Genomic DNA, 19886 nt, shown 5'->3' with positions numbered 1-19886 from the left:
ATAAGGTAAACCTGGATTGGATTACTATCTGGCATTTATTTTCTTTAATTAAAAAAAAAACAATAGCATGGCATGACCACATAAAGAAAACTTACGAGATGGAAGAAAGGTGAATGACTGCTTGGCCATGAATGAGAGAATCCTACTCCCCTTTGGCACATTTTCCACAGGCCTAGCAAACCACCTTATTAGTTCCTGCAAAAGTCCTACACATGAAACCTATTCATTTATTTGTTATTAGTTGTTAGCAGTATAAAGTGTTAACCTTAATTTAGCTAAGTGGTTCTATCAGTCCATTCAAAATAATTTTTCCAAGTGTTGCCATCAGATACTTATTTACTTTGAAAATAGCCCTATGAATAAAATGCTTGGTTTTTGTACAGTCGGTGTTCAAGAAATGAAGTATTGATTCTTATCAATAACTGGAGGCCGATTGTATATCACAGCTACTGAAGATGAGGTCCAGAAAAGTTGAATGACTTGACTAAGGTTGTGTACCGTGAGTCTCAATTTAAGTAAATAAACATAGCACATTTCTACCAGTGTCCTGCTTTGTCTTCTGAGATACCCTTTGTGAAACCCCTGAAGACGTTACTAAAATTGCAGTTATGTGAGCAAGCAGCACCCCTAAAATGACATCTAACTATTAAGTAATGAGATATAAAAAAAGGTTTTTTATATGAGATTTAATGAAATGCAGTTAAGGCTGAGTAAGACTCTGAATACTCTTCTATAGAAATCATCTCTCATTGTTCAACGTGCATTATGGATATTTATTCTGAAAGCGTGATGTCTTTGTCACTAAGTGGCGTCCACCTCTTTGCACCACCATGGACTGCAGCATGCCAGGCTTCCCTGTCCTCCACTGTCTCCCAAAGTTTGCGCCAGCTCAAGTGCGTTGAGTTGGTAATTCCATCCAGCCATCTCAGCTTCTGTTGACTTTTCGCCTTTTGCCTTTAGTCTTTCCCAGCGTCAGGGTCTTTTCCAGTGGGTCAGCTCTTCACATCAGGTAACTCAAAGTATTGGAGCTTCAGCATCAGTCCTTCCAATGAATAGTCAGGGTTGATTTCCTTTAAGATTAACTGGTTTGATCTCCTTGCAGTCCAAGGGACTCTCAAGAGTCTTCTCCAGCACCACAGTTCAAAAGTGTCAATTTTTTGGTGCTCAGCTTTGTTTATGGTCCAACTCGCACATCTGTACATGACTACTAGAAAAACCTTAGCTTTGACTATATGTTCCTTTGTCGGCAAAGTAATATCTCTGCTTTATAATAGGTTCGTCATAGCTTTTCTTCTAAGGAGCAGGCGTCTTTGAAGTTCATGGCTGCAGTCACTGTCCACAGTGATTTTGGAGCCCAAGAAAATAAAATCTGTCACTGTTTCCATTTATTTCCTCATCTGTTTGCCATGAAGTGATAGGACCAGGTTCCATGTTTTTTGGGTGTTGCATTTTAAGCCAGCTTGAAAATTCTCTTCTTTCACCCTCATCAAGAGGCTGTTTAGTTCCTCTTTGCTTTCTGCCATTCTAGTGGTATCATCTGCTTATCTGAGATTGTTGCTGTTTCTCCCAGCAATCTTGATTCCAGCTTGTGATTCATCCAACCCGGCATTTCGCATGATGTACTCTGCATAGAAGTTAAATAAGCAGGGTAACAGTATACAACCTTGATGTACTCCTTTCCTGATTTGGAACCAGTCTGTTCTATGTCCAGTTCTAACTGTTGCTTCTTGGCCTGTGTACAGATTTCTCAGGAGGCAGATCAGGTGGTCTGGCATTCCCATCTCTTGAAGAATTTTCCACAGTTTGTTGTGATCCACACAGTCAAAGGCTTTAGCTAGTCAGTGAAGCAAAAGTAGATGTTTTTCTGGAACTCCCTTGCTTTCTCTGTGATCCAACAGATGTTGGCAGTTTGATCTCTGGTTCCTCTGCCTTTTCTGAATCCAGCTTGTATATCTAGAAGTTCTCGGTTCATGTAGTGTTGAACTGAAGCCTGCCTTGAAGAATTTTGAGCATTAGCTTGCTAGCATGTGAGCTGAGTGCAATTTTATGGTAGCTTCAACATTCTTTGGCATTGTCCTTCCTTTGGATTGGAATGAAAACTAACCTTTTCCAGTCCTGTGGCCACTGCTGAGTTTTCCAAATTTGCTGGCGTATTGAGTGCAGCCATATACCCTCAGTATGCAATATACACTCCATTGAGATTTTGGGGTCCTTCCCCAGGTTATTTTGCTAATTTCAGTAAGACTCATTTTAGATGATTGAAGACGTTCTACACTGTTATCCAGTTATTGTTTAAAGCAAGTTGTGAGTGAAATAAAAATACATATAAGAATGAAGTATATATATTTAAGATTATTTCATTGTATCAGTTTCATCAAAATGGTGGTGGTATTAAAAGTAGGGCCATTTGCCTGCTTTGCTTAGAGGTGTTTATTGTGCCTTCCTGGTGATTTACCCTTTGGGAAATGTTTTCTCGGCTGTTTGACTCCTCAGGTCTTAATATTTTGGGTGACTTAAGCCATGTTCTGTTGATAACAGTTGAAAACTTGAATGTCGCCATAAATATGCAATGAATATGGCTCCAGGTTTATAATTTAATGTGATTTCTTCACAGTAGGCACAAGAGCCAACAGACTGAACACATCCTTATTTGGAAGCCAGCTGGTGTTTGATGAGACGCAGAAGGCTGATTATAGTTTTGCCTGACTGCCTAAACCTGTCTTTCTTGGTGCCTGGCTGAGGGCCTTGGGCCTAAGTCGTGTCATGGCAAGTGAGGTCAGAGTTGGTACTCAACACATCTGTTTCCTTACCTTCACAGGGCTTGTTGTTTAAACCTAGACTGACAATTTTAAAATGAAAGGATGATACTGCCAAGGTCTAACATATATATATAAGAAAGTTCACTTCATTTTGACAATCTGACATCTAGTAGATTAATTTAAAACAGTATTTGCTAAGGAATATCACTCTAAGGATTACAAGGGAATGTGAGAAAATCATCAACTGCCTTTAGAATGGTTGTACTGTATTCCTCATTTAGCTCTTCTGGTAAATGAATGTCTTGTTATTGTATATAATGATCTCAGATTATGAAAAAATACATAAAAATATATGATAAATTGTTCTTCACTCTTATCCTGCTTTAAAATACTGAGGAGCTAATAAATCTTCCAGGTAATTGTGATGCAGGTGGTTTAAGGACCATATTTTGAATAATGTTTATATATTTTCTGTGTCTTAATATTTCTCAGAACTCTCAAAAAGTTTTTTTCATCATAATTCTGCCATTCAGCTGTTTCTTTTTTCTTTAAGATGACTCTTATGAAAGAATCTAGGTAGACCTTATAATTGAGAATCAAGAGACTTGAACTCTGGTCTTCTGTTAACAAAATTATGAGCCTCAATTCTTGCTGTAATGACATCTGACTTTTTCTATAACATGGAATAAGGACACTTTTTTTTGAACTTTTGCTGAGAATGTTCTCAGTCATTATTGAAAGAATGTTGCTGAACCTAACTACAGATAAAAGCCATCTGGAATCAAGTTTGAGAGAACTGTGTGTTTTAAGAAGCCTCCACTAGAGCTTTGGCATTATTCTCAAAGCTGCTGCATCCCACGCCCGCTTTAGGGAATACCCATTTCCAAGGGAGATGTATATGGGTGTGTCACTTTTATACGAGAACATGGTTAAGTTTGGGCTTAAACTGGTTTCATATTTGTACGTGCATGCATGCTCAGTCGTGATCGACTCTTTGTGACCCCGTGGACTGTAGCTTGCTTGGCTCCTCTGTCCATGGAGTTTTCCAGGCAAGAATCCTGGAGTGGGTTGCCATTTCCTCCTCCATCCTACTTGTGATCAAGTACTCAGTTTATTTAACCTGAGGCTATAGGGTCAGATTGCACTGTGGTTATACAATTTGTAGAGTGGAATATAATCAGTTGTCACATTTGCTTTTATGTGTTTCTGCCCACAATTAATTGTTCATAATTTTAACTCATTTTTAAGCCTTTAGTGATTGTCCATTTAATATAAGATATTAATTTAAATTCATTATAAATACTGTGTTGTAGTATAAGTGAAATCTGTAAGTTTTCTCATCCTTATCAAGAAATGATAGTATATGCCTATCTCTGAATTTTTGAAGATTCTAAAAATAGTTCGTGGTAGATATGTACAAATGTAAAAAGCATATGGTTGTGGCTTAGAAACTAGCTCATAGAAGGATTAGGTTGAACAATGTATCATTGTTCCTAGGGTCAATTAGGCGTGTAGGTTTAGCTAGCTTGGGAACAGCCTCTAGCATGTGACTCTATAAATAACACTTGCACAACAAACATTGGCTTGATAAGTGAGCAATAAATCTGGGCTGACTGCCCGCTCTTCTGAATTTTAGAACCAGTCCTGCCATCATAGTATTTCGAGGGCCTGACAGCAGTAACAATTTTTAAATGAAAACATTTTTCATATCTACTTTGTGTTATTCCTGGTTATCCAGTTTTCTTATTTTTTGTTGTTTCTCAAAAGTCAGCTTTGTTTGATAAAAAGAATCCTTTGGTTTGGTCACTTGTCTTCTCATTAGATACTTAGGTTTTGTGGTCTTGCATACACTTTTAAGTACAAATTTTCTTACATTCTTAAAGAATTGTGGTGGTTTGGTGGCCCAGATATCTATAAGCATGAAAGCAAGCACACTTCTCTCATTTCATCTTTGTTTACCTTTATTGGAAAGAAGTAGGAACTTCCAACAGTTCCCACAATGTCCTTGATTTATAAGCCCAAGCAACAAAAGATAAATTCACAAAGACGCATTTTATCAAAGGATCTATCAGAGCAAGTCACTATTGCCAAAAAAAAAAAAAAAAAACCCTTTTTTTTGTTTTGTTTTCCCCTGTTGCAACACAGGGTCTGAAAGGTGTGTTAGGAGATTAAAGATTTGTCAGATGTAATTTTGTAAAATTTCTATTGGTTTAGTTTGTAAATTATGTTGTTAAATTCTTATGACCAATTTGTGCCATCTAATGTCACAGAATCTTGGCAAAGTTGAAAAGAACCAATTTGTTAGGTAGCCATAAGGTACAAACAATTTAGGACTACACTGCTGGGATTTTGTGAAAAAGTGGTTTTATAGTTTAGAAGAAAACTTTTTCAAAAGTGGAGTATGAAAAGGGAGTAAACCATACAAATTATATAGTTAGTCTTAAGTTTATAAGTTTATGGCAGCTTCATTTTACTGGTATTAGTTCTAGATTTTAACAGAGATTGCAAGTATTTTACTGGGGCTTTCGAGGACATTTAACTCCTTCTCTGCCATCTTTTCTCCACCTAAAATCCAGGATGTTGTAAACCACCATTTTGTTCTTACTGTGTATAACTACATTGTTACCCTTAACGCCTTATCTTGAAATATTGGTGTTTATTTCTCATTACTTAAGAGTCTTGGGGGCAGGATTTTATCTTTATTCTCAACATCTAACTTATTTATTTCTCACAAATATGCCACACCCTCCATTGCAGTTGAACCCATTTAGGATTTAGGTCACAGGTATTACTTGGTGGTTAAAAAATAACCCAGTAGAATAAGCTTTAAACTCATCAGAGGAGTTAGTAGTGAGCATTTATGCAGAGCACTGTGTTCATTGAAATGTAGATGGGAGGGAGAGTGAGATCATTTGCCCTCCAGAAATTCATAATCTGATGGAAAAGACATCTTAGACTTAAGCTAAAAATGCTGTTTATAGTTTATGGTCTCTAAATGCAATGGTTCTTATCTCTATCAATCCCATCAGTCTCTTAGTAAGAAATATTTCGGAAAGTATTTATTATCATCCTAAAGTAAAATTTTTATGTAACTACATACATAATTTTTAAAAGTTAGCATTATATCAAATGTATGCAATATGGAGGAGAAATAAAGTAATTTATGATCAAACAACACAGATATTAACTTAGAGATTTTCGTCTGTGTCAGTCACTCAATCGTGTCCAACTCTTTGTGATCCCATGGACTGTATCCCACCAGGCTCCTCTGTCCATGGAATTCTCCAGGCAAGAGTACTGGAGTGGGTAACCATTCCCTTCTCCAGGGGATCTTCCCAACCTGGGGATCAAACCCAGGTCTCCTGTGTTGCAGGCAGATTCTTTACTGTCTGAGCCACCAGGGAAGCCCTATAAATGCTTGGGCATTCTAATATACTCGAAGCTCTAATAGTCAGGTGCCTGCATCCGTATCTAAAGTTGCCATGAACTTGGCAGTTTTGAATAAAGACCAATTGTACTGAGTTGGTAACTAAAATACCAGGGGGCATTGCTGTGATGATGTGATTATCCAAAAAGAATACACTATTAACAGATTTCCAAACAAAACTAAGTATAATTGATTGCTTTCCAGAAAAGTTTGGTATGTAACTAAAATTGTGCAAAACATACTTTGTCTATGTATAAAATGGAGTTTTGTATTCAATTTGGATTTTTATATCCATGAATGTCTGGCATGACATTCAGAAATGGTGGGAGACCATCTACTGCATTACAGGAAACCTAGCATCCAGTACTCTCTCCCCATTAGATGCTTATGACTGTGATAACCAAAAATACCCTTTCCCCAGTTTCTAAATTGAGAGTTGTTGCTTTAAATAAAAATGTGTCATACAGTACCAAGTCAGTTTTTGAAAAGCTGTAGCACTCTGTTTTGTTTTGCATTAAGAGTCTGCGTGAAGGGGCAGGAAACACTAGGACCAGTGCAGCCAGCCATGCAGACAGTAGTGTGCGCTCTCCTCGTGATGTGAGGGGCGCCTCACTGCTGCAGTCGGGAACGGGTGCATGTCCTTGTGCCCTTCTGCAAGGATGGTGCAAACTGAAGATTGAGTTTTTACCACAGGCTATTGGTTTTGCTTTAAGTGTAATATCTAAACTATATAGCTCTTCATGTATACAAAATATTTACCCTCCAGGCATTAGTCATCCTTAAAACACAGCGTAGGTGATCCAGTCTCAAAGTAGTGTCTAAGGCAGTGTTTCTCAAACTATAATGAGCTCACAAATCTCCTATGGATCTTGTTAACCCACAGATTCTTAATCAGCGCGTTGGACAGAGCCTGAGGCTTCCTGCCAAAGTTTTGTCAATTCTGCTGGCTCAAGGCCCGCACTCCGTTTTCTTCCATTTCTTGGCCACGCCGCGTGGCATGCAGTATCTTCGTTTCCTGGGCGGGGATGGACCCCGTGCCCCCTGCAGTGGAAGCCCAGAGTCTCAACCACTGGCCACCAGGGCAGCCCTCAAGGCCCGCGCTCTTACAGAGCAGGGCCATGAGAAGTTGTTAGATATCCATTCCTTGAGGTGTTCAACTTTTATCGGTGTTAATGTTGATCACTAAAATTATTTTGCTAAACTACTTTAGCTTAGTTCTCTAATACTTTCACTAGTGCGTAACATAAGGTTATCCTAAATTTTTAGGATAGAGATAAGAAAAGTCATCGGTATTTTTCTATCACTATAAAACTCATTTCCCATTATGTTGCTCAGTATTCCTTAAGTAAAGCTTATGGATTTAGTATGTGATAGATAAAATGTACAAGAACGAATTTGAAGAGCACCTTAGAATTTGTTGGGATGGGCTTTGCCTCATTCATAAGAAATGTAGCATCTTCTTTGCCCTTGGTTTAGGTGGATAAAGTTGACCACCTTAATGACTTAAGTTAAAATTAGAGTGATTTTTAACAGTATTTTAAGATACTTGCTTATACGGATGGCAGTTTTCTTTTACTTTCAAATCACTTAGCTGCTCTTCCCTCAGAGCCAGTATGATTGTGCTTGCACAGTTCCTTTTCTAGTTCATTCTTATTCTAAGCAGATAGATATGTGCAGACTGAACTTAGGGTCCAGAGGCATTTTGTTTTTTGCCCCAAAACCTGTGTGTACTACATCTCTTCATCACCTACCAGAGGAAAACTAAACTCTTTTTCAGAGTTCTTAAAGCCCTGAATCTGTCATTCTCACTTAACCAAACTCATCTCATTCTTAAATATTCTCTTGACTTTATCTGTCTACTATGAAGTTTTTCCTGTTTTGAACTAGCACAGAAATGAAGTCAGAAATACTTTTGATGCTTTTGAACTGTGGTGTTGGAGAAGACTCTTGAGAGTCCCTTGGACTGCAGGGAGATCCAGCCAGTCCATCCTAAAGGAGATCAGTCCTGAATATTCATTGGAAGGACTGATGCTGAAGCTGAAACTTCAATACTTTGGCCCCCTGATGCGAAGAGCTGACTCATTTGAAAAGACCCTGATGTTGGGGAAGATTGAGGGCAGGAGGAGAAGGGGACGACAGAGGATGAGATGGTTGGATGGCATCACCGACGTGATGGACATGAGTTTGAGCAAGCCCTGGGAGATGGTAAGGGACAGGAAAGCCTGGCGTGCTGCAGTCCATGGGGTTGTAAAGAGTCAGACATGACTGAGCAACTGAACTGACTGACTGAAATCAGGAAAAATATTTGAGGGCTTTTTGTATACCAGGAACCACAATCCTAGATGCTTTTTTTATATGCTGCTAAATTTATTCTTCAAAACCATGACAAGTAAGTAAATATGTCAGTCTTATTTTAATGAAGATGAAACCATTTGATAAAACGACCTACCTGTACAACCCAGTTTGTCATTGACACATTTGAGACTGGAATTTGAATCCATGTGTGCTTTTTCTTACTGTTCCATAGAGGAGAATTCTGAAATGAAGGATCTGGGTCTTGAGAAGGTTAGGTAGAAATTAAGTATTTTGTGGGCCAGTTGGGGAAGAGATTACTGGAGGAAAAACAGTAGTCTCAAGAAATATAGCAGATGTCTCAAAAGAAACAGATGTTTACATTAAGTTGATGTTGTTGTTGTTCAGTCGCCAGCTTTTGTCTGACTCTGCGCCCCCGTGGACTGCTCGTGAGGGCGCCTCACTGGTACCCTGCTGCTGAGCAGTTGCTCAGTCGTGTCTGACTCTGCGATCCCATGGGCTGCAGCACGCCAGGCCTCCCTGTCCTTCAGTATCTTCCACAGTTTGCTCAAGCTCACGTCCATTGAGTCGGTGATGCCATCCAACCATTGCATCCTCTGTCGTCCCCTTCTGCTCTCGATCTTTCCCAGCATCAGGGTCTTTTCCAGTGAGTCACATCTTCGCATCAGGTGGCCAGAGTACTGGAGCTTCAGCATCAGTCCTTCCAGTGAATATTCAGGGTTGATTTCCTTTAGGATTGACTGGTTTGATCTCCTTGCTGTTCAAGGAATTCTCAAGAGTCTTCTCCAGCACCACACTTTGAAACCATCAAATTCTTCGGCACTCTGACTTCTTTATGGTCCAGTTCTCACACCTCTACATGACTATTGGAAAAACCATAGCTTTGACTATGTGATATAGTGATATATCACTTTGTTGGCAAAATGATGTTTATGCTTTTTGATATGCTGTTTTGGTTTGTCTTAGCTTTTCTTCCAAGGAGTAAGTGTGTTTTAATTTCAAGGCTGCAGTCACCATTCGCAGTGATTTTGGAGCCCAAGAAAATAAAATCTGTCACTGTTTCCACTTTTCCTCATCTATTTGCCATGAAGTGATGGGACCGCATACCGTGATCTTGATTTTTTGAATGCTGAGTTTTAAGCCAGCTTTTTGATTCTCCTCTTTTACCTTCAGGAATATCTGAGGCTGTTGATGTTGCAGTCTTGGCTCCAGCTTGTGATTCATCCAGCCCAGCATTTCACATGATGTACTCTGCATATAAGTTAAATAAGCAGGGTGACAATATACAGCCTTGACCTACTCCTTTCCCAATTTTGAACCAGTCCTTTGTTCCATGTTCGGTTCTAGCTGTTGCTTCTTGACCTGCATGCAGGTTTCTTAGGAGATAGGTAAGGTTGTCTGGTATTCCCATCTCTTCATGAACTTTCCACAAATTTGAGATCCACACAGTCAGAGACTTAGCGTAGTCAATAAAGCAGAAGTAGATATATTCCCCACAGCCAGTTCCTCCCATCAGGAAGCTTGCACAAAGCCAACTAAAATGATCACATGGATCGCAACCTTGTGTAGCTCAGTGAAACCATGAGCCATGCCGCGTAGGGCCACCCGAGGCGGACGGGTCATGGTGAAGATTCTGACAAAACGTGGTCCACTGGAGAAGGGAATGGCAAACCGCTTCAGTATTCTTGCTTCAAGAACCCCATGAACAGTGTGAAAAGCAAGAAGAGATGACAGCAGAAGATGAGCTACCAGCTACCCTCCAGGTTGGTAGCTGTTCAACATGATACCAGTTGAGAGGGGAGAAATAGCTCCAGAAAGAGTGAAGAGGCCGGGCCAAAGCAGAAACGACATCAATTGTGATGTGTCTGGTGGTGGTGGTTTATGTGCCGTCGTGACAGTATCTGTTGAAGAAAAGAATAGGGACAGGTACTTTTAGTAGATTCTGCAGAATAATTTAACAGAAGTCCTTAAAACCAGTACTTTCTCAGGAGATTAGACCCTATGTTATAACAAGAGAACAATGTCTAGATAGGGAAGCAACTTGCAGGTTATCATACCTGTATCTTAATTTACACCAGTGCCAATAATCTTGTTTCCAAAGTAGGAAACAAAATAAGAAAGAGAAAAACCAGTGTCACTGCAGAGCTACAAACCACCAGATTAGAAGATTAGAAATGGAGGCCTCATATTCCATAACCAGTTTATGTCTTCACCAATGCCATCAGTTAACCAAGCACCAGCATCTCTAATGACTGTGCATTTTACCAAAGACGACTTTGGTTCCCATTGCAGAGCTCATCTGCTTGTCCTGGGATAGCCTCTTTTCTGGGGCTGCCCTGGGTGTTCGTTGGAGCGTGTGGACTTCCCTAGTTGTGGCGCATGGGCTCAGTAGTTGTAGCTTAATTGCCCTGTGGTCTGTGGGATCTTACTTCCCAGGCCAGGGATCAAACCCGCAGTCGCTGAACTGGGAGGCGGATTCTTAACCACCCGGGATTGAACGAGGAAGCAAGTAAAAGAATTCTGATTCTCTCCTTAAATTACATTCCCTGGAAAGATTTTATTGTGTAGAGTGTCAGATTATCATTTTAGAAAATCTTTTCCTATTTAGTGATCAGTAAGGTAAACTGAAAAAGGCACTGAGTTAGAAGCTAAAAGCATGTATTTTAATCCTGGCTTTGTGTGATTGGGTGTTTGGTCTACTGAGTGTTGTTGCAGAGATTTTTGTCTCCTTGTACTTAATTATTACAGGGATTGGAGGAGGGAAGGTTGGTGATGTAGAGGTTAGTTTTAAGAAATCTAAACAATACTGACAATACTCTCACAGCAGAAGAGGAATTCTGATAATGGTTCAAAGAATACAGATTTTTGTATCAGTTCGTTCCTGAGTTTAAATCCCATTTCTACTGCATACTCGTTGGCTGTCCTTGGGCATATCACTTAATCTTAATACACAGTAGGAAATGATTATTTCGTTCAGCCTTTGTGAGAAGCTCATACAACAGTCACACAATATCATCTTTGCTGTTGAACACCGGTCCTGAGGAGATGAGTCTCCCCGCTGTAGCTTCAGGCAGCATTTCATGTTCTTATGGTTTTCCCACTTCGAATTTGAAGATGTGATGGTATTGGTCTTCTTTATAAGATCAGAATTCCTTATGTTCTTTGCCCACGTTTAAGTTTCATAAGGTTTACATCTCATAGGAGGACAGAAAGCCCTTCAAATATTTCTGCATACTGTAGCCTCAATTAACTTCTGTGGGATTATGTGAAAAGTCAATAGTACTGATAATTCACTTCGGATTTCTGCCCTTTTTGTGTCTATATGCATTCTACTAAGGCATCCAATACGTAAGGCCAGATTCTGCAATATAAAGTAAAAGACTAAAGCCAATAGGAGATGGCTCTGCATACACCGGAGAGATCAGACCTTGGTCAAAGTACAACTGCTTATGTTCCATCAGTCCAGACTTTTGAGAGGGTCACTGTTTCCCAGCTATAACTGCTCTAGAGTAAGGTCATATCTTGGTCATAAATTCAGTCACCTTTCCTTTTCCAGAATAATAGCAGAAACTAATTTATTTACATACCTTGAAGGGGCTAGAGAATTTCACACATTATTTTCCTGTAGTAAGGCTTCCCTGATAGCTCAGTTGGTGAAGAATCTGCTTGCAATGCAGGAGACCCTGATTCGATTCCTGGGTCGGGAAGATCCGCTAGGGAAGGGATAGGGTACCCACAAGCTTCCTTTGTGGCTCAGCTGGTAAAGAATCCACCTGCAATGCAGGAGACCTGGGTTTGGAGCCCTGGGTTGGGAAGATCCCCTGGAGAAGGGAATGGCTACCCACTCCAGTATCCTTGCCTGGAGAATTCCATGGACAGAGGAGCCTGGCGGGCTACAGTCCATGGGGTCACAAAGAGTCAGACACGATTAAGTGACTTTCACTTTCACAGTAGGTTTAGCAGCTAGACTATTCTTAGGAACAAGATAAACTAAATTTTAAATTATTTTCTATGTTATATATAAGTACTCATACATTTAACTCTGAAAATACTGTTTTATGAGTTTTTCTTAATTTTATCTCCTTAATTTATATATTTTGGTTCTGTTATTTTTAATTTGACATTTTTTAGAATCTTTAGTTTAAGTGAAAATTGTTTTCACCTGTTTCTCAGATAAGCATTTATGTGAACTCTTACTTACCTACATTCTTAAATAATGCGCACTGCTTTAGTGTTTATGCCGTTTACTTGTTTACTGAGCCCTACTATATACTTTGGCCTCCTCATGCAAAGAGTTGACTCATTGGAAAAGACCCTGATGCTGGGAGGGATTGGGGGCAGGAGGAGAAGGGGACGACAGAGGATGAGATGGTTGGATGGCATCACCGACTCGATGGACATGAGTTTGAATAAACTCTGGGAGTTGGTGATGGACAGGAGGCCTGGTGTGCTGCGATTCATGGGGTCGCAAAGGGTCGGACACAACTGAGCGACTGAACTATATACCAGGCAGTCTCCCAGGTGCACTTTCTTCAAGAAGTTTATATTCCAGTAGTAATAGAAATTGTGTTTCTTAATATTTTGTCATCTTTTATTGAGTCTTCAGTACCATGCCATTATATTCCCTCTTCAGCATTTATGCAGTATATTTGTTTTTCAGTGTATATTGCAAAGATTTGTGTTTTTGAGTCTTGTCCTTTTCATGTGTATTTCTAGTACGGAAATTGCTTTCAGAACTCCTGGACACCGTGCAGTCCTGCTGTGGACTGCTGTGTGACCGTGTCCATGCGCCTTGGTCTCTTTTTTCAGTGTTTGTTCACTTACTCGGCTGGGTCAGGCCTTGCTTGCTGCATGCTGGGTCTCCGTGGGGCAGACTCGGCCCTTCAGTGGCACGCGCAGACTCCCGTTGTTGTGTACAGCCTCCAGTTTGCATGGGCTGCAGTTGTGGTGGGGCATGTGGGGTCCTAGTTCCCCAGTCAGGGATTGAACCCGTGTCCCCTGCATTACCAGGCGGATTCTTAACCACTAGACCTCCAAGGAAGTCCTCCTTCCCTCAGTTTTCTATTTGCATAGTGGAGGTACACCCTCGTTAATCCTCGTGATGATAGATCTTTCAGTAAGAGAAAGAAGCCATCACACTGGAATGCGATGAGCTGACCAACCGTGAAATTATTTGCCCTGCCTTGCCCCTCCTCCCCCACCTCCCGGGCGCAGTGGACGCCGTGTCTACACCTGCCCTTCTCACGCTCTGATGGATGGCTGGAACTCTTCAAATGCTCCCTGAGCAAATCTTCAGCCACTCTGTTTTCAATCACACTTAAACACTTCCTGAAAAGAACAAAAATTCATACCCATTCATAAGTGGATTTTCTTACCTCCTATTGACTCGACCCTCATCACGCCCCTGAATCTGCTCTTGCCAGTGTTACCAGTAATCTCCTTATTGCGATTTCTAGTGGGTCTGTGGTGTTTGCCTGTGATTACATTTTTGGAAAAGAAGATGGGTGTTGATAAGGTTAGTCTTTAAGACTGTAAGGACTTTGGGAGACAGTTTGAGTCCTTAGGTCAGAAAGGAAAAAGTTTTCATTAATTCATTGACAAATATTTATCAAGCACTCTACTAATCATTGAAGAACGGTAGTTAACAAAATAAGTAAAAGTGCCTTTTCCTCTGGAGCTTGTTGGAGAAAATAGATGAATACAATAAGTATATTATGTGTCAGATGATGATAAAAGATAATCAAACAAAAATAAAGTGAAGGAGTAGAGTTTAAATAGGGTGGATTTTAAATGACATGACTACAGAAATCCTCTCTGAGGATAAGACGTTTGAGCAAATATCAGAGGAGATGAAGGAAAGTCCCATGCAGATATCTGGTGGAGGAGCAAAATTTCTTAACAAAAAATACTTCTTTGTTGTATGAAATGTTTTTTATAAAGATTCTTACTCTTGTGGTAAAAAGGAAAACTAGAATAAGTGAAGACAAAAATTCTAAAGTTAATTTTGTTTCCTGTTCCTTTTGGCATCTAAATGGTCACATGCTTTTATAGTTGGGACAGTTTGTTACTGTTGTTCACTTTCTCAGTGGTGACTCTCTGTAACCCATGCACTACAGCACACCGGGCCTCCCTGTCCTTCACCATCGCCAGGAGTCTGTTTACTCAAACCCATGTCCATCGAGTCAGTGGTGCCATCCAACCATCTCATCCTCTGTCGTCCCCTTCTCCTCCAGCCTTCAAGCTTTCCCATCATCAGGGTCTTTTCTAATCAATCGGCTCTTTGCATCAGATGGCCAAAGTACTGGAGCTTCAGCTTTAGCATCAGTCCTTCCAGTGAATATTCAGGATTGATTGCTTTTAGGGTTGACTGGTTGGATCTCCTTGCAGTCCAAGGGACTCTCAAGAGTCTTCTCCAACACCACAGCTCAAAAGCATCAGTTCTTTGACATTCAGTCTTCTTTGTGGTCCAACTCTCACATCCATACATGACCACTGGAAAAACCATAACTTTGACTAGATGGACCTTTGTTGGCAAGGTAATGTGTCTGCTTTTTAATACACTGTTTAGGTTTGTCATAGCTTTTCTTCCAAGAAGCAAGTGTCTTTTATTTTTGTGGCTTCAGTCACCATCTGCAGTGATTTTGGAACCCAAGAAAATAAAATCTGTCACCGTTTCCATTGTTACCCCATCTATTTGCCATGAAGTGATGGGACTGGATGCCCTAATCTTAGTTTTTTGAATATTGAGTTTTAAGCCAGCTTTTTCACTCGCCTCTTTCACTTTTCATCAAGAGGTTCTCTAGTTCCTCTTCGCTTTCTGCCATAAGGGTGGTGTCATTTGCAAATTAGAGGTTGTTGATATTTTTCCTGGCAGTCTTGATTCGAGCTTGTGCTTCATCCAGCCCGGCATTTCCCACGATGTACTCTGCATATAAGTTAAACAAATAGAATGACGATGTACAGCCTTGACATACTCCTTTCCCAATTTTGAACCAGTCCATTGTTCCATGTCTGGTTCTAACTGTTGCTTCTTGACCTGCATACAGGTTTCTCAGGAGGCAGGTAAAGTGGTCTGGTATTCCCATTTCTTAAAAAAAATTTCCACAGTTTATTGTGATCCACACAGTCAGAGGCTTTAGCGTAGTCAATGAAGCAGATGTTTTTTCTGGAATTCTCTTGCTCTTTCTATGATCCAGCGAATGTTGGCAATTTGATCTCTGGTTCCTCTCTCTTTTCTAAATCCAACTTGAATGTCTGGAAGTTCTTGGTTCATGTACTATTGAAGCCTGACTTGGAGAATTTTGAGCATTACTTTGTTATCGTGAAATGAGTGCAGTCAGTTGTGCAGTAGTTTGAACATTCTTTGGGATTGCCTTTCTTTGGGATTGCCTTTCTTTGGGATTGGAATGAAAACTGACATTTTCCAGTCCTGTGGCCACTGCTGAGTTTTCCAAATTTGCTGGCATATTGAGTGTAACACCTTAACAGCATCCTCTTTTAGGATTTTCAATAGCTCAGCTGGAATTCCATCACCTCCTCTAGGTTTGTTCATAGTGATGCTTCCTAAGGCCCACTTGAGTTCACATTCTAGGATGTCTGGCCCTAGGTGAGTGATCACACCATCATGGTTATCTGGGTTATTATGATTTTTTTTTGTACAGTTCTTCTGTGTATTCTTGCCACCTGTTTTTAATATCTTCTGCTTCTGTTAGGTCCATACCATTTCTGTCCTTTATTGAGTCCATCTTTGCATGAAATGTTGCCTTGTTATCTCTGATTTTCTTGAAGGGATCTCTATAGTCTTTTCTATTCTATAGTTTTCCTCTATTTCTTTGAATTGATCAATGAGGAAGACTTTATTATCTCTCCCTTCTTTTCTTTGGAACTCTGCATTCAAATGGGAATATCTTTCCTTTTCTCCTTTGCCTTTCACTTCTCTTCTTTTCTCAGCTATTTGTAAGTCCTCCTCAGACAGGTATTTTGCCTTTTTGCATTTCTTTTTCTTGGGCATGGTTTTAATCACTGCCTTCTGTACAATGTCACGAACCTCTGTCCATAGTTCTTTAGGCACTTAGACTTTTATATTTGGGACAGTTTAGATGATGGCATATTTATTCCTTAAAGAAAAGTAGATCTTTTTTGAGTAAGTGAAACATTTGCTGAAGTAGCATAGAATAGCTCTGTACCTCTCTAGACCAGCTTACTGAGGTTCAACAGAAACGTTTTTAGGAAAAGAAATTTTAGCATTTGTACACTTGGTAGCATTTCAGCAAAATAGTCACTCTTAAGAGCAGTGAAGCTATATATTCTCTGCATTATATTTAAAAGCCTAATTTGTTTAAAGGAGATGAAAACCTTAAGACCAGATTTATGGATTGGCTACTCTGTCTGGGAGGATTTGCTGTCCCACTAGTCATCAGAATAGGGTCTTCCTAAACTGACAGGTGGACTTCAGTCTAGTTTTGAAGGATTAATGTGATTTATGTCATTGGTTAGTTTTCAGAGAAACCCAGCTGTTAGATATCAGAAAACCTTCAGCAGTTAAAATCCTTGTCTTTTACCCCTTACAAATATAACATTTTCAGAAGTACTGGAGACAAGGAGTGGGCAGGTGCTACAAATTTCATTGAAATTTAAGAGCTAGTAATAATGACTTCCCTGGTGGCTCAGACGGTAAAAGCGTCTGCCTACAACGCGATCCCTGGGTCGGGAAGATCCCCTAGAGAAGGCAATGGCAACCCACTCCAGTACTCTTGCCTGGAAAATCCCATGGATGGAGGAGCCTGGTAGGCTGCAGTCCATGGGGTCGCAAAGAGTCGGACACGACTGAGCGACTTCACCGCTACTACTGCTAAGCAATCCCTGGCCACTTTCCCTGGCTTCTTAGCGTTATAACAGGCGATGAGACGCAGAGCAGTCCCTGCGTTTGGTCGTCTTACGGGTTTCAGATCTCTTTCCTCAGTGTGACTGTATTAATTACCATGTGCGCTGCTTTGTAAGCACGAGGCTATCTAGAAAACATTTTATGGTTTAGTTTGTTCACTGACTCACTGAAGGATGGAAGAAGTTAGCTGTTACTGGGCTTGACAGGCACGTGACCTCTTGGAATGAGGTGTTTACATATCCAGACTTGAACAAGGTTTTACCTGTATTGTCTAGACCTGAGCAATGCTAGTGCAGGTGCTGAAAACCGCCTATGACTGGTAAAGAAGTGCCGGTAAGGCAATATTTGAGAGACTGTATACTCAGTTAAATATTTTCTCTTAGCATTGTTAGTTGGTGTGTAATAACATTCAATTGTCAGGTATTATTGTTATTCCCAAGTGTACAAATTTTTCATGTTTTTTACCCCTTCTGTTTTCCTCTTCTTTCTCCTTCCTTAGGAAGAAGGATTCTTCCATCTCCAGGAGATAATACTTAAGGTCTGTTCTAGCCTGAGCACGTGGCAACCCACTCCAGTATTCTTGCCCGGAGAATCCCCATGGACAGAGGAGCCTGGTGGGCTTCAGTCCGTGGGATCACAAAGATTCGGACAGGACTGAGCGACTATTCACAGCACAGCACTAGTCAGAGCCTTGACCCCTGTGTTATTGATCAGATAACATTATTGATGAGAGAGCATTCGGGTTTCAAGAAAATTAATCACAGGGTGTCATTTCCTTACCATTTACCTGAGTATCATGGGGATGATTCAAGAAGAGAGAAATCAGATTTGAAATTTAAACAGCCATAGAAAAAATGATCTGAGTTTTTTAAAAAAATAACCCTTATTTCTAATGTCCTTCCACACCCTTTTCAAAGATAGTGAGCTCATGACTGTCTTTCTAGGTTTTCCTATTATTAAGCAAAGTTCTGTAATTTTGCCATCTAGAGAGAAACACTGTTAAAACATTCTGATGTTAGAAGGTATAGCTGATTCACTTTGCTCTGTGGAAGAAACTAATACAATATTATAAAGCAGATATACTCCAGTAAAAATTCATTAAAAAGAAACATTTTGATGTGTATCCTTCCCATATGCTTTCAGCACACAGTCTACTTTAAAAAGCTGTGAGTGATTGAAAGTCTCTCAGTCATGTCTGACTGTTTGCAACCCCATGGACTATACAGTCCTTGGAATTCTCCAGGCCAGACTACTACGACGGGTAGCTTACCCCTTCTCTAACGGATCTTCCTGACCCAGGAATTGAACCGGAGTCTCCTGAACTGCAGGCAGATTCTTTACCAGCTGAGCTATCAGGGAAGCCCAAAAATTGAAACCCAGATAACATATAATGAAAGGGACTAGTTAAATATTGTTACATATGATGTACTATATATTGAAAATATTTTAGAATAATATTTAATAGCATAGAAACTAATAATCTGTATACTCTGCTATAATCTGTATTATTAATATTAATTTTCTTTGCTATTAAATATTATTCTAAAATATTTTCAATATCTGCAGTACAGTACACCATATGTAGCAATATTTAATTAGTCCCTTTCATTAGATGTTATCCAGCTTTTATAAATTATACAGAAGAGAACTTGGCATAGATCTTTGAGTACGTCTCTATTTCTTCAAGATAGATTTCAGGTAGTTTCATGGGTTTAAATTTTTTTTCTTTCACTGAAGTAATTATATTTTGCTCGAAGATGAAAGCTAATATTTTTTTTGCATGCTCGTAAACCAAATACCGTGCAAGATGCCTTGTAGTTTCATATTCATGTAATTTTTAGCTATTTTTAATCCCCAGTTTTTTAGATAGAGATGTCCATATGCATATGTATTAGACAATGTGTAGTAAGTTAATAGTACATAGAAAATGTTTGCATGTTTTGTTTAGCAGATGAAAAAGTCCTTCAGTAGTCAACAGGAGACAATCAAAACTTAGTTTGTATTTCTGTTTTGGCTTTGGAGTATATAGTATAATAAGAATGTTTAGTGTAAATCTATGGCTGATTCATATCAATGTATGACAAAACCCACTGAAATGCTGTGAAGTAATTAGCCTCCAACTAATAAAAAAAAAAAAAAAGAATGTTTAATCTTTTTGTGTTTTGTGCAGTGTAAAGGGTTCTAGGTCTTCAAATTATATGGTTAATTGACATTTATAGCTTTGGGAGGAAAAAAAGTGGGTGAGTCCCTAATGAATTTTGCATTTAACTTATATGACTACTATAGATGATTTATAAATCACATTTCAACTTTAAATTATGGCAGATAATTGTCTACTAGGTGAAAATGGTTTCCCTTCACTTAAAATTTCACATATAACTTTCAGATTTTGCACTTATAAAATCTAAGAGCAGAAAGTTCAGTGATACAAGGATGACAGAAGTTTGCAGAGGAAGGGTGAGGGCAGTGAGGTGGTAAGACTGCTTTCACAGAGCTTGCTTAG

At 39.6% G+C, this 19886-nt stretch overlaps 1 protein-coding gene across 8 annotated transcripts in view; it reads left to right on the top strand.

The window, feature by feature from the left end:
* Window positions 1-19886, top strand: part of YAP1 (Yes1 associated transcriptional regulator) — a 124556-nt gene that overhangs the window by 39778 nt on the left and 64892 nt on the right. The window lies entirely within an intron of this gene.

The sequence above is a fragment of the Cervus elaphus genome, chromosome 1 (assembly GCF_910594005.1).
Source record: "Cervus elaphus chromosome 1, mCerEla1.1, whole genome shotgun sequence".
NCBI lineage: Eukaryota > Metazoa > Chordata > Mammalia > Artiodactyla > Cervidae > Cervus > Cervus elaphus.
The sequence above is the reverse complement of the archived record's forward strand: the minus strand, read 5'-3'. Positions and strand labels throughout refer to the sequence as shown.